We start from the raw sequence: 27731 nt of genomic DNA on the forward strand, positions 1-27731 counted from the left end.
CCTAACTTAAGATAACCAGCAGCTTCCTCCTCCTTCAGCAACTGTGCCCATCTTCACTTCTTCAGAAATTTGAGGCGGCGTGAGCGGCGCACCACACACAGAGAAGCCTTCTTCTTGACCGCCATTCTGTTTGACAGCTGCGCCACCTGATCCTGAGCCACCTCCTCTTCTTACACCCTCACTATGTCAGGGAGGAGGGGAAGGAGCTCGACGTCGATGGGCATTGTCTTGCCACCCTCGACGGTAACCGGCGCTACCATATGCACAGCGTCCTCCTCGCCCTCCTCATGGTCACCAGGGATGAACAGTACCTCCTCCACATCGTCCTCCACGACATCAGAGCCCAACGGCAGCACTGGCTTCGACACGTGGCGGACCTGGTAGTCCGGGCTGACGGGCGCAGGGAGAGCGAGCTCGATGTCGACGCGGTCCGCCCTCGACGTGACACGTGCCGAATCTGGCTGCAGCGTCATGGTGGTGGAGAGGTACATCCACCACCTTGCATGCTGAACAGGGGAGTCGCTCAGCGTGGCCTCTCGCATTGCTCACACGAGTAGGACAACCGGCGGGACGCCGCGGCCGTAGGGGAAGGCGCGCTTCCTCTCGGCGTCGGTGAGGACTTTGACGAGGCCACGCGCGTGGTTGACCTACATCTCCGTGCTGGGGAACTAGCCGCACACCTCCGTCAACTGCGCGCGCCACCCCTCTTCATCGCCGGCGAGGTACATCATCGCTCTCTGCCAGCCGAGGCTTCTCTCCATGGAGGCGGCTGCAGCGGTCACCGGCAGGGTATTCTCGATCTACTGTAGGTGGGGATAAGAGGGGAGTTCGAACCGGCGCCTGTGGGAGGTGGGTGAGTGTGTGGTGGGGAGGAGAGTGGTACAGTTACTTATTTAATGGCATTTAGGACGTGGGCAAGGGAAATGTACAATATTCTTTCTACCTCCCGCACCGGTCATTACACAGTAAAGAATTTTTTTGATTTTTGTTTAGAGGGAAACATTTTACTTTATTTAAACAAAGACTGGGATCTCGTTTGCTAATACATTAAGGATACAATCAGGGGGCGAAAGCCTCCAAACCAAAGAAACACAAGCGCCTACAGCTACCTTAGCCAAAGTATGAGCCGGCCGATTAACACAGTAAATAATTGAAGCAAGTGTTCTACTCTTGTTCCTTCTCCACTTTTTCTGCACATGATAGAAGACAAGCTAAGTTAATGAATGATACAAAATTTAATAATCCACAATGCATACAAACACTTACTTCTGATTTAGTTTGCATTTCTTGCTACGTCTAGTGTGTCCTACCAAGTTGCAAGCGCCGCACCAGGTTTTCAACTCATCAAAAGAGAGTGGTCTACCATTTTTCGAGACAGGGCGGCTCTCATCTACCTTTGTTGCACCTTTGCTTGACACTTTCATAGGATCTTTAACCTCAATCATGTTGCCTTCACCATCGTCCACATATTCAACTGCACACTTACTGATGTCATTTGTTTGCTTCAACAAATTTTCCTGTAGCAGATCATACTCATGACTATTAGCTATCACAACCTTCAAACTCTCCTGTAACTGATCCCACAATGCAGGGTGTTTGCATGCCGCATGCATAGCTTCAGACGCTAACACACTGACCTGGCTATATTTCATTCTTTCCCCGACCCCAGTCCAACCAAATCCCAACAGATCGCTTGTGCGCCTCGCGGGCAGTCCCAACCTTGCTTCTTTCGTGAACCGAATAAGAACTAAACAGTTCGGTATTTCAGATATGTTCAAGTGCTTCAGTACATGGAATATGTGCTTGCAAGGTAGACCCTTTCGAATCATTCTTCTGCAGTTGCACCTTATAGTTTCTGCGGAATTTACTGGTGTATACTCCACCCAAAAACGGCGCTTCCGATTATTCTTCCAGGCCATGATGTACTGCTGTGATCCGTCTCCCAGCTTTATTTCTACAATCTCCATGCCGTCAATTTTTCTAAGATCATCTTGCAACATATAAAAGTTTGCTAGAGTGAAGACGTGAGAAGCAGCTATCTCAAGTTCCCTCGAGCTAGTAACTGGCACCGGTAAACCCTGTGAGGCCGTGCAGTCATCTCGCGCCTCGTTTTCACGGATACGCACAACGGCGTTCTCATAGTGCAAAATCATATCCACCAGGGTCATTTCACCGTCTAGGTGGAGGTGAAGGCATGAGTTCAGGCTTTCACTCCGCTGGTTGCTTTTCATGCCAAGCCAAAACCCCTCTGTTAGATATGCCGCGGCCCACAGTCTCCTCTTCTTATACATCCGCCTCAACCATGTTACAGTTTTTTCCGACTGCCATCTTTTGGAAAATGCGTGCCATCTCTCCTCAAATGTTGTCGTGGACGTGCTGTAGTACAGAAGAGTTCGGAACTCCTTCAAGGACTTGTGACTGAGGTGAATCTTCATATTTTTCTCTATGTGCCACGTACATATACGGTGCCACACGTCTGGCAAGACTTCGCGAATTGCCTTGATCATCGCAGTGTTGGCGTCTGTGATAACACTCTTAATCTTTTGACACATGGACCTCAAAAAAGTCTGCAGAAGCCACACGTATGTCTCCTCGGTCTTGTCCGAAACTATGGCACAACCAAAAATAGTGGTCTTCCGGTGATTGTTAAGACCAACAAAAGGTATGAATGGCATACCATAGCGGTTCATCTTGTATGTGCTGTCAAATACAAGCACGTCGTCGAAGTCCTCATAGTCATGATGAGACTGGGAGTCGCACCAGAACATCCTATTCAAATGTCCTTCCTTATCTAGCCTGTACTCGAAAAATAAGTTAGGATCCCTCTGTTTCCTACTGGCCATGATGCCTATGGCTGTGGCAGCATCACCTTTTGAAAGAAGCTTCCTCTTCTCCTTGGCGCAAAGGTTGTATATTTCACGCCTGGTAAAACCAACACCGCCATACCATACATGTTTGTTGATGAAGCAATCCATCATGTCATGAATTCTAATCCCTGCAGCTCTCATGGACATTATCTCATCCTTCTGGTACTCTTTGATTTTTCTGTGGGACCAAAGAAAAGGTACCTCATCAGGTCCTGCCAACATATGGCTATGCTTGTCCTCAAAACTTTCAACATACCCAACCCCACGCTTTTGGTCAAGCTTGACGGTCAGGTGCGCTTCGCAAAAGCAGCGTGTCTCGGCTCTGAGCCTACGGCTGTGTCCTTCCTCGGTTAGCAACTTGTTGTCACGTTTCCCTTGTCTTGAACAAACAAACCGCCTATAACACATATGACGTGACTCTGTTTTGCTATACCTGACCTTATTCTTTCTAATGCTGAAACCATTATCTCTAGCATAGCTGTTGTAGAAATCATACGCAACATCGTGAGACGTAAAAGTCATTTCCATTATCTGCATGAACATATCCCTCTTATCATCTGCACTGGCAGTATCTTGGACATTCTTTACCCCATCATCTTGTGTCACCTACACAATCAAACCACAGCCATGAAAATAGATTTCTATGGTTTAACATTACTTACTTCCATAGAACATTGATTACACACATACCTCACTCATGATGACCGACGACTCGGACTCCCCAGAACCAGGTGCATCTAATGATTCGTTGTTAAGGCATGTCTCCGCGTTGGATTCACCGTAATAGTTGTACGCATTATGACATTTGGAAATGAACTGAAAAATACAACACAAATACATAATTACTTATCATATAATATTCCAGAAGAAATTCAATTTGCATGCCAAAAAAAAATTCACTTACGTACCTGACTAATGTAATCTTCATTCGAGAGCTCCGAGTTGTTTTCCTGATCATCATCAAGCTCATCGATCTATAAATTTTCAACACAAAGATTTAATGTTGTCGGATGCCACCAAAAAATTACAACATGACAATGTCACTCACATTAAGATCGTCCCATTCGTTCCCATTCTCTGACCGATCTTCACGATCTGAATTTTCATCATCTGACCAATCTTCTATCCAATCTTTCATCAGTTCTCCAAACTCCATGTCTACCATGATATCAGTTAACTCCTCGTCCGCCATTTCCTACAACCAATAATATGTATCATCACATGTGCAAACATTATCAATGATGAAATATAAAGCACATAGCACATGATCATGGATGTTATGTAAACAACCGCAACCGAGGTCGTTCAGATCTGCCAAACTTAGTAAGGAAGATGGCCACGGCACCCGTCATGATCACTTTTAATCGCGAGAAACTGCACGATCTCAAAACCTAGCTAGATCTGTGATTACCTCTGCCGTTGGATACCTAGGTTAGCCGCCACATCAAATAACGATACTGGTGGTGCGCACAGCCGACGGCAACCGACGCTACGTGAACCCAGATCACGAGGAGCGGCACTACTGGAACAAGATCCACGATCGCATGCGCCGCCGGGTAGCTAGGTTACCCGCTCCGCTAGGTTAACCACTACCATTGGCGCGGCGGCAGTTCGTTCGATGTTGCCGCGAGCAAGACTAGAGGGGGGACGCGGGATGCGGTACCTGTGCATGATCGTTGGAGATTCACGACGTTGTCGCGCCCGCTGTCCGACGAGATCGCCGGTGACGAGATAGCCGCCGGAGGAGATCTACTACGTGACTTATGGGGCTGCGTCAATGCTCGCGAGATTGATGAAGCTGCTCGCGTGATGATTGGATTCGGCAGGTCTTACGTGGACGTGGGGTCGTGTGATGTTTTTTTCGGACCAGGGTACTGTACGTATACGGTTTGGGTTATACAGGGCTAGACGGGGCTTGGATCTGGGCTGCGACGGGCCAGGAAAAAAACAAACTCGCGGGGACAAAAATACCCCTCTGAAATTAGGTTAAGGGGGAGCACCGGAGCAGGCCTATGGTGTGGGCATTCAAACATAATACTCTCAGCTAACAAAACATAAAGCTGAAACCAATGCCTCACAGGCGCGTCGAGTAGCGGAACAAGGGAATGGAATTGTAACTGACCCGCAATTTTGCAGTAAAAAAGTATAAATAAATAAAACAGAAAAAACAAACTCTACACCATCACGTATTGGTATATACTAGCAAAAAAGCCCGTGCGTTGCAACGGGACACAAATTTTAACTTATTAATTCCTCTAGAAGGATGAACAGGTTAACTCTGCATCCTTTGAATAGTAATGCTTAATTTGTGTGATGCTTGAATTGGATGGTGAACAACAAAAACTCACCTCATCTCTCATTTTTCCTAATGTCTATCTTCTGCTAGTTTTCATGAAGATGACCTTTTTGAATACTCTACATAGTACCTGTAGAAAGCAAATAATATGATTAGTTTTGGAGAACAACAGTTGGGTAAATAAAATATGATGCTATTCTTTTCATTACATAGTGATGTGCCAGTGGAAAGTACCCATATGCATGTCTTCACTCTTAACAATCTCATGCCACGATTGCATCCGCAATCTAGGGAGAACTTTTCTCAGATAATGGGGAAAAAGATCAAACTATTAGATAAGATTTATTTTTCTCTCTGTTGAATTTTTCGTAATAACGAAAAAACTATCATAAGATCTCTTTTCCTGGTCTGATCAATTTTTGTAATAATGAAGCAACTATCAACTATTGGATGAAATGAATTACCCAAAAATATAGGGAGAATTATTTGAGTGAAGCTATAAGAAATGAATAAAACCATCCAGTAAGTTAGTCCACATGAAATCAATGAACGTACTTCTCATGTCGCTGGCAATTTACCTTTGATAAACTGTAAGCAAATAGTTATAGTTTTCTTGTCAACAAAGGCAAACAAAATCCATCCGAAGACATTAACTTACCATGCAATTGTATGTTTGTGTATCTTGTCGACAAAAGGTCTTAGCAACTGTCAAGTTTGGCAACTAAGCAGTGCCGAGTAATTTACTTCATAATTATGCACTCTGACAGGTAGCAACAGCAAGGTATTCCAGCGTTATTCCCTTTCGAATATAATGTTGTCCCCATCCCTTCCATCTGTCCTCTGATCTCTCTCTCCCTGATGATCAACATTATTAGAATTTAGAATAGAACCAACAGTTTCTTACTTTACGGAACCTGAAAAACCATCGAGCGACCAGAGGCACAGCCACACACGCACACACGCGGATTCCATCGCCACCAACTTTCTTGAATGGAAAGATAGATAGTACACTATATCATCCAATACTAAAAAGTATTAGTGGTCTTTCGCTCTTCCTTGTTGAAGCCTTGTCTGAAGTACATCTAGCCCCCATCAACTCAAAGGGAAACAAAAGAAGCTATCGATCACAGTCATGGCTCTTCACAAGCTTCTGCCGGCCTCCGTGCAGCCACCTGTGGAGCCACTCCACCACGGTCGCGCACTCCGACGGCGGCGCAGTGAGGGCAAAGGCCAAGCCGGTTGGCTACCTCGGCTGCTGGGATGATCGGGCTATCGTTGGCGTTGAGGCTGCACACGGCGAACCAACAGCTCGCAAAACATCTGCCTCGACAAGCTCAAGTTGAGATCGTGGACTCGTGGCCGAGGTAGCAGACCTTGACCTCGCCCTCCATGACACGGAGCGTTTTCACGGCAGCTCCATGTTCCAGATGGTCGCCCACGTCCGGGACGATTGCTCTCTCGCCGGATCTTGGTATGGTGGCGGCGATGGATCCGTGGAGGTTGGATTTTTCTGCGGGGTGGGAGATGAGAGAAGAACGTGCGTGCTGACCGACTTAGGAGCGGAGGACGTGTTCGGATCTGTCTTGTTTTTTATGGGCGTCTGATTCGTCTTCTAATCGGTCCGATGGTAAGAAGCACTCGGATGTAGAAAATAATATAGGTGAAAAACTGAAAGCGTAAATTCATGAGAAGAAGCGTATTGTGACGGTGAACCCACGGAGTCAATCCGTGCTTTATTATTAGGGAAAGATGAGACAATTTACATTCCTGTTCCATTATTACTGTTTATATATGTTGACGCAACAGTAAACCAAAAATGAATTGAACAAGGACAAAGAAAACAGCCATCGATCTCATGGCATGGACATCGTTCATGGTGATGGTGCCGGAGCAGTATCACCTCCTATGGCGACAACGACGACGGGGCTACGCACGACATGCTTCTCTGATACCCAGCTCAAGGTTCTCTCCACGTAGAGCTCTTTGCCCAGGTCGTGGCCGCTCACGGACACACTGAAGGTCTTCTTCTCTCCGGTTTTGGAGAACGACATCGTCTCCGGGACGGCACGCACCGTCAGAGACCTCGGCACGTCCACTTTCGTCTTGAATGTTGAATTTGCTGGCCCGACGTATGTCACAGTCCGGTTCACGGTGAACTGCGTCGATGTTAGTGGCACGGTTATCGTCGGGTAATTCAGCTGCACGTCCTGGACCTTGGGCAGCTTCGCACAGGTCAAACTCGAGTTGCGCACTATGGTTGCTAGGCCGCTGTCACCAAGGAGCCAGCAGATGTAGCCAGCGTAGTCAATGACGCTGAGGTCATACACCAAGCCAGGGTCGGCGGCTCTCGCCGGGTTTACATGGCCGGCGCCTGTGTCATACACGCCCGCCTTTCTATGCTGCTCGTCCAAGATTGAGTCGCCGGTACCGTTAATGATGTTTGACGTTGTCAGGATGGCAGACTTGATGGTGGCCGGCGACCAGTTAGGATGGATGCCTTTGATGAGCGCCGCGACACCACTGACATGTGGCGTCACCATGGATGTGCCTGATATGATGTTGAAAGGGCCCTGTTCATGGCCCGTTTTTGACGGCCAAGCAACAAGGATGTTGAGGCCCGGTGCCACTATGTCTGGCTTTAGGATGTTGGGGCGAGTGAGCTTGGACCCCGGGAAGAGAACGAGGCCACGACGGGGGCAGGGCGTACGCTAAACTGTGTGCCGTTGTACGCAAGAGACGCCGCAGAGCTATTGTCCGTCGACGCGATGTAAGCTATGAGGGCCTCGCCACCGGCTGCAGTCACCTGTACAACGCTGCAGTTGTAGTCCGTAGCAATGGTGGTGTAGCCACTGATTTCGTCGTTGAACAACACCACGCCTGCCGCGCCAGTGCCCACTATGTTGCGGATTTTGGACTGTTGAGCCTTCGACTTATTGTCCTTGCAAACGAGGATCTTACCAATGATACTACTATCATAGTCGTAATTGCAGTACCGCCATTTCTCGGAGTAGAGGAGAGAGTGCAACTTTAAGCTTGGATTCGCTATCTGGGTAAGTGCTTCTCCTTCAATGCTCTTGCCATTGCCGAGATGGATGTTGGCTCCGAAGCTCCGGTCCACGGAGCCGGCGGCGGCCGTGAGCAACCAGGGTGCTTCATTGGCGACGGAGCGCTGAGTCGGACCGCTGTTGCCAGCGGCGCACACCACAAGGATGCCCTTGGACATGGCACTGAAAGCGCCAATAGATATGGGGTCTTGATCAAAGCTGGCGCCTGTGCTGCTGCCAAGGGAGAGCGAGAGTACGTCCACCCCATCCTTGATGGCCTCTTCTAGGCCGGCCAGTATGGCAGATGACTTGCAATCACGAGCAACCCATACCTTATACATGGCAATGTGGGCGCTCGGGGCAATTCCGGCCGCGGTGCCTGTGCCCACACCATTGTATGATGCACCGGTTACGAAGTTTCCGGCGGCTGTGGATGAGGTGTGTGTTCCATGCCCCTCTTCGTCGTCAGAGTCATCACCCGCAATCAGTGACTTGGCACCGATAAGCTTGTTGTTGCACTGGGCCGCGTCGCACGAGCCCTTCCGCGGGGGGTGGTGGAATACCATGGTCGTTGAAGGAAGCGTGCGCCGCATAGATGCCGCTGTCAAGCAGCCCGATGATAACTCCCTTCCCGTAGTCAGCCTGGCTCCAGAACCCGGTGCCATTCCTTAGCCCAAGGAACTCTGGCGTGTGGGTGGTCATTAGCTGCAGCGTTTGGTCTGGGAATGCACGCACAAACCCTGGCTTCTTGGACACCATGTCGAGTTCGGCAACGGTGAGCCTCACGGCGAAGCCGTTGAACACCTCGGTGTAGGAGTAGAGAAGACGTGACTTCATAGAATCACCTGCCAACGAGCTCGACAAGAAAGACTTGTGCCACTGATGAATATTCAGTTTAGGAGGGTGCTTGTGGGCGAACGATGGGAAGTATGGCTTCATTTGGTGCGTAGACTGGTGGAGGTTTAGTTAGCTCATCAGCCCGATCAGTTGTGTTGGAAGCGTACTAGGTCTGAAGAGTTCACAGTCACATAGATGTATATCGATATCATTAACTCTAGTGTTATTCCTAGTTCCAAACATGTTTGGAAAGTCAAAGTTCCTTTGAAGATTAAAGTGTTTATGTGGTTTGTGCATAAACAAGTAATTTTAACAAAGGATAATTTGGTTAAGCGCAACTGGACAGGATCTACTAGGTGTAGTTTTTGTGATCGGGACGAGACTATCAAACACCTCTTTTTTTATTGCCCGTTGGCAAGAGTTTTGTGGCGCACTGTGCAAATTGCCTTTAATATTACTCCTCCGAATTCGGTCAATACGTTATTCGGAACGTGGCTTGTTGGGATAGAGTCCGAAACAGCTAGACACATTCGTGTAGGAGTATGCGCGTTGTAATGGGCAATTTGGAACTGCAGAAATGATTTAGCTTTTAACAGAACAACAACTATTCATTTTTTGCAAGTATTATTCCGGGCTACTGCCCTGATCCGTATGTGGTCCTTACTCACTCCGACGGAGGCCAGGGAGCGTTTGGTTACTGGATCTGTCCGGTGGGAGATGGTAGCGCGGGATATCTTCAACCGGTTTGGATGGCGGTCATGTAATAGGATAGGCGATTAGTTTACCTATCTTCTGTTTTGCCAGCCGGTTGTGGTTTTTTGGGCCTTTTGTTCTTGGCGTTGTGGCTCTGTGTGAGCTTGCCGTTTTTATTTTGTTTCCAGACTTTAAGACCTTGTTGAACCTCCTTTATTAATAAATGCGGCCGTATGCATCGTTCTGATGCAGAGGCCGGGGAGTCCTCCCTTTCGAAAAAAAACTGATGATGCGGGTCTTCGCCTGGATTCAAGGGTGGTGGCTGGACGAGCATGATGTAAGCACGATAAGCAGAGGATTTTGCGGCATTTTGGTGTATGCTTGTGGTAGCTGAATTGATATAGGATAGTGCGAGTGTAGGGAAGAGAGTGGTGAGCAAGAGAAGTTGTACTAAAAGATCTGTAAACGACGCCATTTCTTAAGTCGCAGACAGGTACACAAGGAAGATGATGGGAATGCTGGAATAGTCAATACCGGGTAATCATTATATGGCACAAATAATTAATGTGTCGTGCCTTACTTTTGGCATGTAGGAGTATTAGTCAATTCATAAATCCAGCGCATGCGGTAAACACATAAATGGCTTCAATTCCTACTGAATATGGATGGCATGATAAGGTTATGTGGGATTATTTTATGTGTTATCATCTCATAATTGTGTAGTATCAACAGATTCTTGAACAAAAATATTGAAGTAATGACAATATCGAAGTGATGAAATCAAGTGAGGTTGAATAGGTCGTCTTCTTTTGCTGTCAAAAGCACAAAAATGTTAGGCCTAAGGACTAAGGCTATGTTTGGTAGCAAAATATTAGAAAAATCAAAGTATTGAAAACCACAGTATTTTTGTCAATGGGTACAAGATACCACAGTTTTGATAATATCAAAGTATCTTGAAGTATTGAGATTATTATGACCTGTTTGGTTGTTGCCGCAAAATACAATATTGTTGCCTAGCTGTTGCGTACAAACAGTCAGCTACCTAGCCGTTAGCAGGGGAAGGACATGCAGCTGGCCGGCCGTTTGAATACTATTCTGTTGAGCTTTTGTAGTTAGCTAGCTGGATATCCTAACCATCAGCATGCATAACAACCCAACGGGTGGCTTGTATATACAAAAAAGATCATCCATGGCACGGCATTTCTTGTGAATCACCTGATAGTGAAGCTACACATAGACGGAGCTGTTGACCGTTCTTTGCGTCACCATCGAGGCGCAGCGGAGCTACGCGTGGAGGTGATGACCCAACACGTCGCGTAGTTGGCCAGTCATCTGTGTCACTTTCGAAGGGCACGAAGAGTTGCGCCAGGATTGGAATCGCGCGGCCACGGTCAGCGCATTCACTTGATATTTGCATCTTCTCTATCCTCTGTAAGTCCTCCTAGTTTCTCCATCAATGTGGGGGAGTTTTCTGAAGCGTAAACATCGAGAAGATGATGAGTTGGCCATCATCGAAGCCGTATACAAAGGCGAGAGAGGTTCAAGCAATCACCAACGTATTCACACTTTCATCCTTACGGGGCATAAGTATGTGAGAGAAATTTTAGAGGGTCATGAATTGAGATGTAAGAGAGATTTTCGGATGGAAAAATATGTATTTCATAATTTGGTTAAGTGCTTCCGAGAGAGACAACTTATGCAACACGACAAGGCGGCGCGTCGGCGGCGTGGTAGGAGCGAGTTGTTGAACAGAGAGGGGAAGGATAACGAAGGAGACCCTTCTTTTCGGCTCCTCTATTTTTTAAAAAGAGGTCTGAGATTTTTTTTTTATGCAGAGAAAAAACCACAGCTTAGCAAATACTACAGTATTAAAACCACAGTTGTTACGGACTACCAAACAGGTCATTGTAAAAAATACTATGGTAATCTCAAAAACTATGGTATTATCAAAGTACTTAGAAAATACTTTGCTATCAAACAGGGCCTAAGGTCCTATTTATTTGGACTTTTGCTTCTGCTTTTGCAGATTTTTCACTTTGACAAAAAAGCCAGAAAAGCTTCTAAGTAGGGGAAAATGCTATTCTGAGCTCGAGCTCAGATGAGCTCCATATCAGAGCCGTCAGCTCCCGCTAAGATTCGCACCATCCAGCGTATTTCCATCTGTATTCGAAATAGTATATGCAACCTATGGCCCACTGACCTATCTCCTTTAATGTAACGTCGGTCGTCCCTCCGCCAGGCGGCTCAGCCCGTGCGACCCGTCATGGGCCACGGCTCAGACGTTACGCTACAAACGGCGGTCAACTGACCGGCCCATTTATTGCGCGCTCCAGCCAACGGATCCATCCTTTTGCCGGAAGTTTCGTTCCCTTCCCAACCCCTACCCTTATCTTCTTCATTCTCGCCGGCAAGAACCAGATCCGGAGACGATAACTACCTCCTCTTCGTCGTCGCAGCCCGACGATGTACTCCCACTGATTCTTTGCCCCACCTGCGGCGATCCCCTTTGTGAACATCCACATGCTTGTTGCAGGCTGGTTATGTCTGTTCTTGAGATCCACGGACACGTACCTGCCGGAGCTGAGTCGCCATGGCTTATTCCAGCCATAGGTGCTGCACGCCTGCACCAGCCTCTAGCTGTGCACACATCCGCTTCCCTTCACCGGAGATCCAGGCACGAACACAGTCTCTTGGACGGCAGCCAGGCGGAGATTCAACCAGCTCATGTACGTGCCCAACCACAGCTTCAGCAGCCCTGCCCCCTTGCGCGGCATCTCACTGCTGCTCGACGGACAGCAAACGCACAGCACTGCTGCTTGCCGGCACCAACCTGAATACCTGATCCTGGTCATCGCTATGTTGTTCTTAATCTTCCTGCAGCGCAGCAGTTAGTACCGTGTAGAAAGTCCTGTACTATGGAGAGTCGTCTAGTGCTTATAATTATCTAATTCCAGTTTGTAGCACGGACCTGTGTGAGCCGTCATGCCCTGACCAAGTAGCAATGATGTATTTTGCGTCAGGTCACTAATATGTAATCATGGTTATCTCTAAATAATATTCATCTAGCTCTTTCTTTAATGATCTCATGAGACCCCATTCAGTTGGCTTGTTTGGTGTGTGTTTTGTACATGAATATTTCTAGGAAGCTTAGGCATGTGTTGCAACACAGAAATTATAAGTTCAGATATACTCATACATTTGTATTTATAGCACATAAAAGAAGAAATGCGAAGATATAGCCTGATGGCATGGCAGATGCTATACAGAAAACTCTTATTATGGCCAGCGCCGTCCTCTACCCCCCACTGAGCAGACCCTCGCCTTCATCATCACCTGCTTGATCAGCTGCTCATCAGCGCCATCGTAGTAGTCCTTGACGTAGACCACGACCCTCTACTGTTAATAGGCTGCATTTCAGCCATGCTTTCTGAACTAAATTAAATTATAAATCATGAAAAAGTGAAAACAAAATTTGCAAAGACATGGGATGGATCCTGTCAGTGAAGCCCACCAAAACGTTACCTTGTGAACCAACAGAAACCTTGGAAAATGGAGATGCATAATCTCAGTAAGCATATCAGCACTACCTCTTACAAAGCAAAAATGTGTTCAATCATAACGCCCTTTAACAGTTGATTACTCATTTGTATCAAAAGTCAGACTAAGAAAACAGTAGGTACGTTTGTGCGTAGACCGGAGTGTTGTTTTCTTTTACAGGAGGTTGATTCATCATTAAGGAAAAGTGAATCGCATTAAAACTACGCATCGGCCCAAGGAACATCCCAGAGAAAAGAATCCATCAACTTATAAGAATATTTCCACATTGTCGAATAACAATCAGGAAAACAGACAGTTTATCAGAAGGTCAAGCAAGTATAAGCATATTTATCACAGGTAGTTCCTTTCACGAATAAATGTCATAGATGAATGAATATTATCCCGAGATACTGGCTATAGAGGTACAGGTAGGAGCGTAGACCATGGACTAAGGAGATTACTTCATATAATACATCTTCGCCAAAGTTTGTTCGAACTAACTCTCAAACATTTTCAATGAAGTCTCAATGAGAACCTGCGATGGAAAAAAGAACACCTACATTATTTTTGGGATTAGGGGCCTGTGGGAGCATAGTAATGTTGGGATCAGGGGTTTTATGTTACTAATGGGAGTGTAGTAATGTTGCGATTAGGTATTCTTTGACAAATGGACATCCTTGAATCATATATACTACACTGCTGTGAGAATAAATGTAGATCTCTTGAGGGGGGAAGTACATGCTCCAAGAGAAATGCCGTTGAATAAGTAAATCAAAAGTTAAATACATGTTATGAGTATCACCTCACAATGCTCAACAGTTCTTGCTGCCATTTAATCGGGTCCTTCTTGCTATCAGATGCAACCTGTGTGTCTTATGAACCCTCATGTTCTTTGTTAGTTACATTATCCATGTTAACTGATGCCTCATCCTGAAACAAAAAAAAAACATTTTCTGGGGGCCTGTTTCTCTTCAAAGTACTTAAGAGCTCTGTTGGAAAAGGCAGTGCCTAGGAGGCGCTAGGCAATGGCCAAACGCCTCGCCTAGGGCATGAATGGAGGTCTAGGTAGGGAAAGCAAGGAATTGTCCACCCAAGCAAGAAATCATGCCACATACTGCACTGACATGACGAACGTGTTATATTCCAATGGCAGTAGATGGTAACTAACTTATTTATATGCCCTAAACTAATATCAACAACCATATAATAATCAAAAATACACTAGGAGTAAAAACTATATTACCGCCTAGGCCGTGCCTAGGGCGCTTAGGCACTGCCTAGGCACTAGGCGAAGGCCAACCGCCTCGCTTACGCCTACCGCCTTTTCCAACCTTGCTTAAGAGTTAATAGAATAGGTAATTTTCCTTTTGAGATAAGGGAAGGGACGTTGTAATTCAGATAAATCAAATCAGTCGGAGTAGAATAACGTGAGCCATGTGGGTGAAATATCTGCAGCAATGGGCATGTCCCGTTCTGTTCCAGCAAGGAGCTCCATAATAAATAGTCTCATGTGAATATAACTAACAATTAAAAGTGCTTCGAATTCCTTTTACCTTGTCAAATATGAGTTCCTTTAACTACTTTGTCAGCTCTTCAATTATAAAAAAAAGGGCAACCTGGTGCATGTAGCTCCCGCTTGCGCAGGGTCCAGGGAAGGGTCCGACCACTTTGGGTCTATAGTACGCAGCCTTTCCCTACATTTCTGTAAGAGGCTGTTTCCAGGACTTGAACCCATGACCTCATGGTCACAAGGCAGCAGCTTTACCACTGCGCCAAGGCTCCCCTTCTCAGCTCTTCAATTATAACCTACAAATATTGAAAGTAAGCTAATAAGCATCGTCTCTTCAGATACTTGTAATGGCAGCATAACACCTGGTTCAAGCAAACGATTGGTGCTGGCTAACCTCAGTAACAAGTTTTGTGTTATCAACAATGGAGAGAAGACATACAACGAACTTGAGGAAAAAAGACATGTTCTCAGTTGATGATTAATTGCTTGGGAGCATAAAACCAACCAAAGTTTCTATGCACTGGGAGAATGTTTGTATAGGTTAGAGCATAGAATTCACACAGTATGGTCCTATTTAAACACTAAAATATATTACATATATAGACATCACTTACAAGACATACATAATCACTGAGAGCGAGCCTCATAATCTTCCCCTTCAAGCTTTTCATAATCTTCTTCCTGTCCTGAACTGAAATGCATTATCGTGTTAAATAGCAAAAGCACATTGAAAATAAGCAAGAAGGAAAATACTACTGAATATGCACCGTGAGGAGGCTCCAATGTGCTTCTGCCATTTAACACAGTAAGCAAACTTAATCGGATTTACACATAGTTTGAGAGGATGAGTATTATGAACATTGGAAATACTACGGAATATGCAGCACGCTCTAGATCCGTGGTTCAGTCTTTCAGTTCATAGATTCCTAGGTTCATAGATTCGAACATTCAATCTTTACAATCAGCAGTACTTCTAGATTCACATATTCGAAGATTCAATCTCTACAATCAGCAGTACATCTAGATTCACATATTCAACGGATTTTCTAGGGAACGAACTGTCCACCGGGTTCCATATTAAATTAGCCCACATCCATACTTTGGCAGACTGTATTTCTTACTTAGCAGCACAAGCATACTAGATCTTCGCATGATCTTGCTGAGAGTCAGTACAGCTTTCCAGTTTACTCAGTGGCTGGCCTTGCTGCTAGTTGCTGCAGTAAGGCACTCCTAGCATGACCCCTCTGAATTGAGCAAGCAGACTGCAAAAGAATCCTATCGGCTCTGACTGTACTATTTCTTCAGTCAAGCCAACTACTTTATTCAGAAATCGCTGCATGTTCGATGGGGCGAAGTTGTTTGTTCACTAACCTCTTGTTCCATCCGGGCACCAATGATTCATCTCCCTCGTTGACAGGTCTGATGTCGGCGGTGACCCCTCCCTCCCTCCTCCGCCGCAAAGATGGGCGCTTCCCCGCTGTCTGCCGCCGCGTGCTGCTGCGGCGCCATCGGCCCTGCCAGAACTTGGCCTTTCGTAGGCACAGGGGCGGGGACCAAACTCTCCCTCACCTCCTCAAGCAGAGCGGATCTGATTCATGGAAGAAAGGGATCCTCTCAGTCAACCAAGCTGGTCCTCTACATGGAGCCGCACCCGGCAAAAACCAAAAAAGATCAACGTACCAGCCGATTGGTTGCATGAGAAACTCCATGGTACCTCGCCGCCGGCGGTCCAGACTCCAGACCTCTATTCCGCACTCCTCAGCCTTGGGAGGGAGAAGATCTCTCACCCTGCACTCAATTCGTCTCAGTGCCCACGAGACGGAAAGCGAACTTTCTGATCCACGGATCAGACGGGGAGCGGCGATTCTGATCCACGGCTCACCTCGCCGCCGTTCACCTTCGCGTCAAAACTAGCTGTTCTGCTCCATCTTCATGGCCCACCACCTACCGCTGTGGCATACGTATTTCCAAACAGTACCCAATTTCTGGCAGCCCACAACCGCGCGAATAAAGAAATGGCCCAGATCCACGGGCGCTGACCGACGCTGCAGATATCGAGCGCATCTGCGATCGGGACTAGTTACTCCACGTCCCTAAGTAGGTGCTTTTTGCTTCATCTTTTGGCTTATACTATCACCGTTAAGTGTAGCATCGCTGTCAAAACTGAGTTCTATCACAAGATTCTTGACAGAAATTAGCAGCAGCTCCATTAAGAAAGGGGTAGCAAGGACGTGGGTAATGTATCTACCCATTTTAATGGCGTGGGATGTGTGGGCTGGGGGGCGGGGGGATGCACATGATATTTTCTTTTTTATTATTTTCTGGGTGATAACAAATACTTATATATCAGCATCGGTAAAATTGGAAGATATAACTAACTAGTCAATGTGTACGTGCAATGCACGTTAATTTGAAAGTATATTAAGTGCATGCAGATATTAAGTATGATATTATTTGCGTGTTATTATGTGATTAGCATTATATTTGGCATTAAATTAACTGTACGCTAAATGTGTTGAGCGCTCGGCATTGAAGCACTCTAGGTCGTTGGATTGACATGATTTAATGGCCGAGATTAATTGGATCTGCCCTTTGGTTCTTTTTATATTGATATAGATATAGATATAGATGATTCAAAATTAACAGCTCAGGGTTTGTCTCCCCACCTATGATGCATTATCATCTCATTAAACCCATTAAGTCACATGAAAAAGGCGGCCTCTCAGCTATGCAAGTGGCAGCTACGGCTTGGCTGTTGTGGGAATTGTTTCTTTTTTAGAAAATCTTTTTTATTTTAAGTTGAAGGCTCTTTTTTTTCCTTTTGAAATGGATGTGATGTCCGTGTGTCATCTGTTGGTTGGTTGATGTGAGAAAGTTTTTTTTGGAGATAAGGTTTCTTTCTCTTTCTCTTTGAAATGGAGAAAACGCATGTATATCTTCCTCTTAAGCGGCGCGCAATGGAGCCAACTTCAATAGTTCGTGCAAAAAAGGGCAAATTTTCCTTGCCAGATCGGCTATACAAGCCTCCTCGCTCACTCTGGTGCCGCCTCCTCCTCACCATCTAACTCCTTCTCGACTGCCTCACCAGTAGAAAACAAGGCTTTTGGTCCAAGCTCAATCTACACATTAGTCCCGGTTGCATTACAAATCGGGACTAATGTGAGCATTAGTCCCGATTCGAGCGGCTAAGGCGCTAGGCAGGGATTAGTCCCGGTTCAAATGGGACCTTTAGTCCCGGTTTGAGCCACGAACCGGGACTAAAGAGATTTTGAAATTTGTTTTTTGTTTTTCCATTTATTTTTTGTGTTTAGTCTCTGTTTTAAATTGCTTATATCTTTTAGGATATTTGATGTTTTTGAGTGATTCTTTTTGCATTAGATTCGTAATTTTGTCTAGTTTCTGTTTCTGTCATTAGTTTTCAAATTTGAATGATTTAAATATGATTTTTTTTCAAATTTGCTTCAAACCCTAGATTGTGAATAATTTGAGTTTAAAAATAGTTTTTAATTTAATTCTTTTTGCTCCTAGTCACATGTTAGATTGTTGTCACAGTAAGATTTATTTGATTATTTTTAGAATAATTTATATTACAATTTTAATTAAAACAGTATTGTTTTGCTTATATAGTCGTTTTAGTCCTTTGATTGTTCTTTTCAATTATTTTTAGTTAGTTCTATCTATAGATTTTAACATGTTGTAGGATGCTTCTGTTAGACAACAGTAGATAAATTTATATTATTAATTAATCTTAATTTTGCTAAAATTTTGTATTAATAGTTGTTTAGCCTTTAATAATAGTTGATAGAATTAGTTTTGCTATATTAAAAGTAATTCTTTTTGCCACTTTAATAGAACGTGACTCTGGCTTGGTTAACCTTAGTTGTGACTCTGGCTGGACGGTGCTAGCAGACGTACTCGACAGTAGGATTGGATGGACACCATGTTGTACTATGCTTTTGTTGGACACCACCAAACTCTACCCCCCCCCCCCCACGTATCGGCGTTTCAGTTTTGAAAAAAAAACAAAAGAAATGATAAAAACTTCAAAAAATAAAACCCTTCAAGATGTAGTTATGTTACTACATCTAATAGTTAGGAAAATTAAAAAGCATAAATTTCCACATGTTTTGCAAAAAAGTGTTATGAAAAAGTAAAACGGCTATAACTTTTGCATACGATGTTGAGAAAAAATGTATAATATATCAAAATGTTCAGCACAAAAATCTGCTTCCGATTTCGACGGCCGCAAGGCGTTTTGCAAACTTTTAGAATCCTCAAATTCTGAAAGGAAAAAAAGTTATCCTCAAATTTAAGTTTTTTTGAATTTTTGGTCAAACTGTGGTCAAACTACTTATTCAAGAAATATTAGTGTTACTATTTATTATTTTTAAATAATAGTTTCAAACTCAAACGGTGCTTCATGCTCAATTTCAACTCCTAAGGGTTAATAGGATTGACAGCTTACTATTGTCAGGAAAACAACAAGTGTAGACTTGGAAAGTAGGGAGAATAGAACTCGGAAGTAAAACATGCTTAGGCTGGGGTAGTGAGAGGATTGGTGACCAGCCGGGAAGTTAGATGATTTGGAATTAGTGATACATACTTGAGCAGTGATGAGGGGTGATTAGAGATTAAATTATCAAATAATTCAGAAATTTGAAAATAAAAAAAATTCAAATTTTTTTTCAAAATTAACAGCTCAGGGTTTGTCTCCCCGCCTATGATGCATTATCATCTCATTAAACCCATTAAGTCACATGAAAAAGGCGGCCTCTCAGCTATGCAAGTGGCAGCTACGGCTTGGCTGTTGTGGGAATTGTTTCTTTTTTAGAAAATCTTTTTTATTTTGAGTTGAAGGCTCTTTTTTTCCTTTTGAAATGGATGTGATGTTCGTGTGTCATCTGTTGGTTGGTTGATATGAGAAAGTATTTTTTATGGAGATAAGGTTTCTTTCTCTTTCTCTTTGAAATGGAGAAAACGCATGTATATCTTCCTCTTAAGCGGCGCGCAATGGAGCCAACTTCAATAGTTCGTGCAAAAATGGGCAAATTTTCCTTGCCAGATCGGCTATACAAGCCTCCTCGCTCACTCTGGTGCCGCCTCCTCCTCACCATCTAACTCCTTCTCGACTGCCTCACCAGTAGAAAACAGGGCTTTGGTCCAAGCTCAATCTACACATTAGTCCCGGTTGCATTACAAATCGGGACTAATGTGAGCATTAGTCCCGATTCAAGCGGCTAAGGCGCTACGCAGGGATTAGTACCGGTTCAAATGGGACCTTTAGTCCCGGTTTGAGCCACGAACCAGGACTAAAGGGTGCGATGCCCTTTAGTCCCGGTTTGAGCCGCGAACCGGGACTAAAGAGATTTTAAAATTTGTTTTTTGTTTTTCCATTTATTTTTTGTGTTTAGTCTCTGTTTTAAATTGCTTATATCTTCTAGGATATTTGATGTTTTTGAGTGATTCTTTTTGCATTAGATTCATAATTTTGTCTACTTTCTGTTTCTGTCATTAGTTTTTCAAATTTGAATGATTTAATTATGATTTTTTTTCAAATTTGCTTCAAACCCTAGATTGTGAATAATTTGAGTTTAAAAATAGTTTTTAATTTAATTCTTTTTGCTCCTAGTCGCATGTTAGATTGTTGGCACAGTAAGATTTATTTGATTATTTTTAGAATAATTTATATTAAAATTTTAATTAAAACAGTATTGTTTTGCTTATATAGTCATTTTAGTCCTTTAATTGTTCTTTTCAATTATTTTTAGTTAGTTCTATCTGTAGATTTTAACATGTTGTAGGATGCTTCTGTTAGACAACAGTAGATAAATTTTTATAATTAATTAATCTTAATTTTGCTAAAATTTTGTATTAATAGTTGTTTAGCCTTTAATAATAGTTGATAGGATTAGTTTTGCTATATTAAAAGTAATTCTTTTTGCCACTTTAATAGAATGTGACTCTGGCTTGGTTAACCTTAGTTGTGACTCTGGTTGGACGGTGCTAGCAGATGTACTCGACAGTAGGATTGGATGGACACCATGTTGTACTATGCTTTTGTTGGACACCACCAAACTCTACCCCCCCCCCACGTATCGCCATTTCAGTTTTGAAAAAAAAACAAAAGAAATGATAAAAACTTCAAAAAATAAAACCCTTCAAGATGTAGTTATGTTACTACATCTAATAGTTAGGAAAATTAAAAAGCATAAATTTCCACATGTTTTGCAAAAAAGTGTTATGAAAAAGTAAAACGGCTATAACTTTTGCATACGATGTCGAGAAAAAAATGTATAATATATCAAAATGTTCAGCACAAAAATCTGCTTCCGATTTCGACGGCCGCAAGGCATTTTGCAGACTTTTAGAATCCTCAAATTCTGAGAGGAAAAAAAAGTTATCCTCAAATTTAAGTTTTTTTGAATTTTTGGTCAAACTGTGGCAAACTACTTATTCAAGAAATATTAGTGTTACTATTTATTATTTTTAAATAATAGTTTCAAACTCAAACGGTGCTTCATGCTCAATTTCAACTCCTAAGGGTTAATAGGATTGACAGCTTACTATTGTCAGGAAAACAACAAGTGTAGACTTGGAAAGTAGGGAGAATAGAACTCGGAAGTAAAACATGCTTAGGCTGGGGTAGTGAGAGGATTGGTGACCAGCCGGGAAGTTAGATGATTTGGAATTAGTGATACATACTTGAGCAGTGATGAGGGGTGATTAGAGATTAAATTGTCAAATAATTTAGAAATTTGAAAATAAAAAAATTCAAATTTTTTTTCAAAAAATTCAAAAAGGACAAATTTCAAAAAAAATCCTTTAGTCCCGGTTGACAACGGTTGGTGTTGCCAACCGGGACTAAAGGTGGAGCTCCAGAAACCAGCCACATGGAGCTCCTTTAGTCCCGGTTTGTAAGCAAACCGGGACTAAAAGTTTTGGGCTTTAGTCCCGACCAGAACCAGGACTAAAGGCCCTCTGGAATCGGGAATAAATGCCCGTTTTCTACTAGTGCCTCCATCTCTGCTGCCAAGCGCTTCAATATCTTTGACATGGACGGCACGCACGATCATTGCCCATCGCCATCCAACTCGTCTATCCTCATGGTCAAGATCTTAGTATCCTCCGAAGTGGCCGCGAGCTCAACCCTCCTCTCTTCGCGCTTCATCTTCTTCCCTTCGAGACTAATCTTCTTCTCAGTCGCCGCCATCAAGATGTTAAACCTCTCGCACTTATTTTCCTTTTTCTTGTCGGAGAGCTTGACACATGCCTTTGATGACCCACGAGTATAGGGTATCTATCATAGCCTTTTCGATAAGTAAGAGTGTCGAGCCCAATGAGGAGCAAAAAGAATTGACAAGGACTCCCTCCGTTCCATAATATAAGATGTTATTACATCCAGTATACTCATATATTTCATGTAATAACGTCTTATATTATGAGACAGAGGAAGTACTTTTCAGCAAGGTTTCACTATAAATATTGTAAAGATAATTTGGTAGATTGTTTGATAGCAAGATAAATAGTAACAAAAGTAATAAAGTTCAGCAATTGGCCCAATCCTTATGTATGCTAAGGAGAAGCCGGTTGTGTTTCTTACAATAGCTAAAACGCTCTTGAGGACACACCGGAATATCGTCAAGTTACTTTAACCATGATTCATTAAGTTACTATTCATTGATTTAATAAGTGTTGTGTGGGTGGACCGGAGCTAGGGCAATGCTCTTACTTGAACGAATACCTACTTATGATTATACCCTCCATGCAAGAACCCTCATATACAAGAGAAATAATTAAAACAAATCTAACAATAGCATTAAACAGTTGGATCCAAACAGCCCCTCACAGAACAATTCATAAATTGGGGTTTGGGTTTCTATCACTCCTGCAACCCATCATCTACAAACTAATTCCACAGTGTCTTCCCCTAGGCCCAAAGATGGTGAGGTGTCATGTAGTTGACGTTCACATAAAACCACTAGAGGAAGAACAACACAACATATCATCAAAACGTTAAATGGTAATCAACTTCACATGATTACAAGCCACAAGACTTCTCACATGTCCTCAAGAACTAAAGGACACACGACATCATATACATCATGATCAGTGGGAGGAACATGGCCATATCACAGCCACTCTCCAAATTTTCGAGATTCGAGGCATGTGAAGAGAAGGTGTTGCATGTATTCGATTGGATGAAGTCATCTGGGAGAAGCGGCATGTTGATGGATCATTTTCTTATGCAGGTTTTGCATTGTGTCGAGGAAGTTGGTGTGTAGGAGCCAGCCAAAGATGCATACCTTGGCAGGAAACCTGAATTCCCATATGTGATCTAGCTTTGGATCCAAGTTTGATTGTTTAGGGCGGCATATGCCCCCTTGATGGAGAATTTTAAGCCAGCAAGAAGGGACCTTTACTGCTTTAGTCCTTCAGAGCAAGACCTTGCAACGGTAGCCTTATGGACTCAATTCACTAGTCACAATGGAGGTTAGACGGCTACCAAGGCCAAGGGTATGGCTACTTGTAGGATCGAAAGTATGTCTACAGGGGGGTGATTAGACTATTTGACCAAATAAAAATCTAACATTTTCCCTATTTTAGTTGTGGGCAGATTTTAGCAATTAGCACAAGTCAAGCAATCAACCTACACACGCAATTCTAAGAGTATAGCAGCGGAAAGTAAAACATTGCATATGAAGGTAAAGGGAAGGGTTTGGAGTATGCAAACTCAATGGAGACACGAAGATTTTTGGCGTGGTTCCGATAAGTGGTGCTATCGTACGTCCACGTTGATGGAGACCTCAACCCACGAAGGGTAACGGCTGTGCGAGTCCACAGAGAGATCCACCCACGAAGGGTCCACGAAGAAGAAACCTTGTCTATCCCACCATGGCCATCGCCCATGAAGGACTTGCCTCACTCGGGTAGATCTTCACGAAGTAGGCGATCTCCTTGCCCTTACAAACTTTCTTGATTCAACTCCACATCACGACGGAGGCTCCCAAGAGACACCTAACCAATCTAGGAGACACCACTCTACAAAAGGTAATAGATGGTGTGTAGATGATGAACTCCTTGCTCTTGTGCTTCAAATGATAGTCTCCCCAACACTCAACTCTCTCACACATATTTGGCTATGGTGGAAGAGGGATTTGAGTGGAAAGCAACTTGGGGAAGGCTAGATATCAAGGTTCAAAAGGTTGGAATGGAATCTTTTGATCTCAACACATGAGTAGGTGGCTCTATCTCAAAAAATGAATGGTGGAAGTGTAGGCACATTCTGATGGCTCTCTCTCCAATGGAGACGGGGTGGAGGGGTATATATATAGCCTCCACACAAAATCCAACTGTTACACACTTTTAACTCATCTCGGTGGCACCAGTTAGGAAACTCGGTGGCACCGATTAGGAAACTCGGTGGCACCGATTTGTTCAAAAATATTAACGTTAGGAATCTCAGTGGGACCGACTGGAACAACTTGGTGGGACCGATGTGCTAGGACTTAGGGCAAACATCATCTCGGTAGCGCCGATTGCATCAACTCTGTGGGACGAATTGAAGCAATAAGCAACAGAGCATCTGTCAAGCCAACTCGGCGGGACCGATTGCATAAACTCGGTGGGACCGAAGCGAATGCAATAGATAATAGAGCGCTGGCAAGGCCATCTCGGTGGGATCGAGATCCGTATCGGTGTACCGAATCGTTAGGGTTTCTGGTAGTGGTTATGTCAAATGAACTCGATGGCTTCGGGTTGAAAGAATCGATGGGGCCGAGTTTGGAATTAGGGTTTGGACATATTTCGATGGAGAAAGTGGTTGAGGGTTTTGGAGCAATATCACTAAGCACTTGAGCAACTAAACCATTAAGCAACACGTCATCCCCTTTTAATAGTATTGACTTTCCTATGGACTCAATGTGACCTTGGATCACTTAAATAGAAATGAAGAGTCTTGAGATTTTGCCAATATTTGTCCTTAGCATTTTGAGGGGTCCACATCTCTAGTCCATGCCATGCCAATCACTGAACATCCTGAAATATTTATCTTGAATGGATATTAGTTCAATGAGTTATATGTTGTTATGAATTACCAAAACCACCCGGGGATTAGTTGCACTTTCACTACTAGTATGTGTTGTTGTGTGTGGTTTGAGAAAATTGCAAGGAAAGCCTTATCGACTCATTTACTCTTGAGTTGCAGGCCTACAAAGTTGTAAGTTCAAATATCATTTTGTTGAAAAGAAACAAAACGAGCAATTTCTATAGTGAGAGACCACTAATCTTATGCAAGTTGGACACATGGTTCATGTACATGGATGCGAATGGTTCGGGTTCGGGTCAGATTGAAAAATACCATCAATTCCAAACCCAAATCCATTAAGGCATTCCCTGCCCACCCATGAAATAACCCATGGGCGGAAAATCGCGCCCATGGCCAAACATGATGGATATCGATTGGGTATGCATATCCATCACATCCTCTCAATAGGTATACATAATACCTTCGAAAATAGCAAAAATGCGTGCCAACTAAGATTAGCACTCCGGACAATACCCAAATAAGCACAAGTACTAAGCACATGAATTCACAATCTAAGTTCCTCACGAAATGTCATAACACAATAAAAAAATGCTAAGGGAATGACATAACACAACTCGAGAAGACATGGAGTAAGTTACGGCGGTGATTTTCTTTCTTTTTCTAGTTCAGATTTATTATAGGGGAAAGGATAGTGAGTAGGGATTAGGGAATATTGCCTCCAAAAGTCAGACTATCGGGTTGGATTCGGGCATATCCACATGCACCGGCAGAGCTTCAGCAAGGCTGAAAGGGCCATGGCCCGCCCTTGGCTGGATCAAAAAAATGTTTTATATGAAGTCTAGCCCATAATAATATTGATTTTTTTACTTTGTTACCACTCTTTACACTATCCGGCCCGTCCAATATTATTTTGGTAGCTCCGCCACTGCCCACGTGTATGGAACCCATGCCTAATCCATGAGACTCATAATGGGAGTAACTTCAACAGTAATACAGAGTCCAACTTAGCAAGTTTGCCTAACTATATGGTAATGAGTTAATGAGGAGAGAGGCAATTTGAGTAACTTAGCTAGTTACCGTGACATCACATATCCTAATATAATATGAATTTATAACCTAATAAATGAAGGTTTGCATGACACCATACTTATGTTACTACCCACTATGAAGATAGTAAAATAAGCTAGGGTCATGTGTATGTTACTAGTGTAACTTATTCTCCACTATGGCTAGTCTGACTAGTCGGATCAGATTTGAGTGCTGCCCTTGTGCACAAAAATTTCCAAACCCTACCCATTCGGATCATGTACCCGCGGTCATTCATGTCCATGCGAAAAATTACCAGCCTTATTCAGGTAGGAGGTGTAACTGCATGGGGTTGGGCCTATCACACAGTGACACAATCCCCTTACTCAACGACTTTTCATATAGTAACTACCTCTTCAGAACTTTTATATTACTGTAAAAGAAATTTGAATGAAGGGATCTCTCTCCGATTTCATTAAAGAAATCATTAGAGTTTTGATACATGGCGATCATCGGCTAAGAGGAAACAAAAGAGAGTATATGTTGTACAAGCTCACTGGAGCTAGAGAAAAACTTTCATTATTGTATATGTTGAGGCCAACTCCACCGCGCGACCCTATCTTGTCCGGATGCGTCCGTTTGGAATAAAACGGACGAATAGCGCGGCCCAACGCGCGGCCTCAAACGGACAAATGTCTGAATTCCGTCCGTTTTCGACCCATCCTCGGCCCAAACTTGCGCTCGGTTTGGGGTGAAACGGACGCGCGCGGACGGCCTCGACGCATGCCCTTGTCCCCCCCTCCCCTCCCCATGGCCCGCCTGTCGGGGACACTAGCAGTCCCTCCACTCCCAACGCTTTCACCCTCTCTCCCCGCCCCGCCCCGCCGCCGGCGCCGGCGCTATTCTCCGGCCGCCTCCTCACCGCGCAGCCCCCGGCCGTCCACACCAAACCACGTCTCGACATGGCCGCCACCACGCCCGCACTTTCGCCGTAGTTTTGGTCGTCGATCGGAGGAGGTTTGGCCGTCGCCGTCTTTGTTGGTGGCAGAGGGGACACGACCACCGGCGACGTACCATGGCGGCCGCGGCAGATTCCGACGAGAGCTCCAAAGCGGCCAGTAGCCGGCCGGCAACCATCCCTGCTGCGTCGAGGTGATCATCGTGGCCCCTTCGCCACCACGACCGCAAGGTGTTCGACATTTTGCCAACAAATGTATGGACAGTGGAGACGAGTTTTTCTTCCATCACTTCCTTTGTTCATCAGACGATTCGTCGTTGGATGATGACGATCTTGTGGTGGTTGCACTGGTCGTTCACGACCATATCCAACGGCAGCTTCCTCGGTACAGGGGATCAGTCCCTGGTCGTGCTCCCAACCTGAACCGCAGCAGGGAGAGAGGCCACGCCCTGCTCTATGCCGATTACTTTTCCAACACCCCGCTCTTTAAGCCGGATAAATTTCGTCGCCGTTTTTGAATGGCAAGCATGTGTTCAATCGTATCCGAGAGGGAGTGGTTGCTCATGACCCATACTTCGAGTGCAAGACGGATGCCCTTGGCAAGCTTGGATTCTCCTCTTACCAGAAATGCACCGCGGCCATCCGCATGCTTGCATATGGAATTCCATGCAATCTGGTGGATGAGTATGTGCGTATGAGTGAGACAACATGTCTGATGTCAATGTACAAGTTTTGCTAGGATGTGATCGAGGTGTTTGGCCCAGAGTACTTGAGGCAGCCAACTGCAGCTGATACAGAGAGATTGTTGGCGACCAACGCAGCTAGAGGCTTTCCAGGCATGCTTGGCAGCATAGATTGTATGCACTAGGAGTGGAAGAACTGTCCATTTGCTTGGCAGGGCCAGTACAAGGGGCATGT

At 44.3% G+C, this 27731-nt stretch overlaps 1 pseudogene; it reads right to left on the bottom strand.

Annotated features, from left to right (window-relative positions):
* Positions 1 to 545: 545 nt before the first annotated feature.
* LOC123153078 (subtilisin-like protease 1) lies at positions 546 to 9146 on the bottom strand (annotated as a pseudogene).
* Between the last annotated feature and the right edge of the window lie 18585 nt (positions 9147 to 27731).

Source organism: Triticum aestivum, chromosome 7A (genome assembly GCF_018294505.1).
Source record: "Triticum aestivum cultivar Chinese Spring chromosome 7A, IWGSC CS RefSeq v2.1, whole genome shotgun sequence".
NCBI lineage: Eukaryota > Viridiplantae > Streptophyta > Magnoliopsida > Poales > Poaceae > Triticum > Triticum aestivum.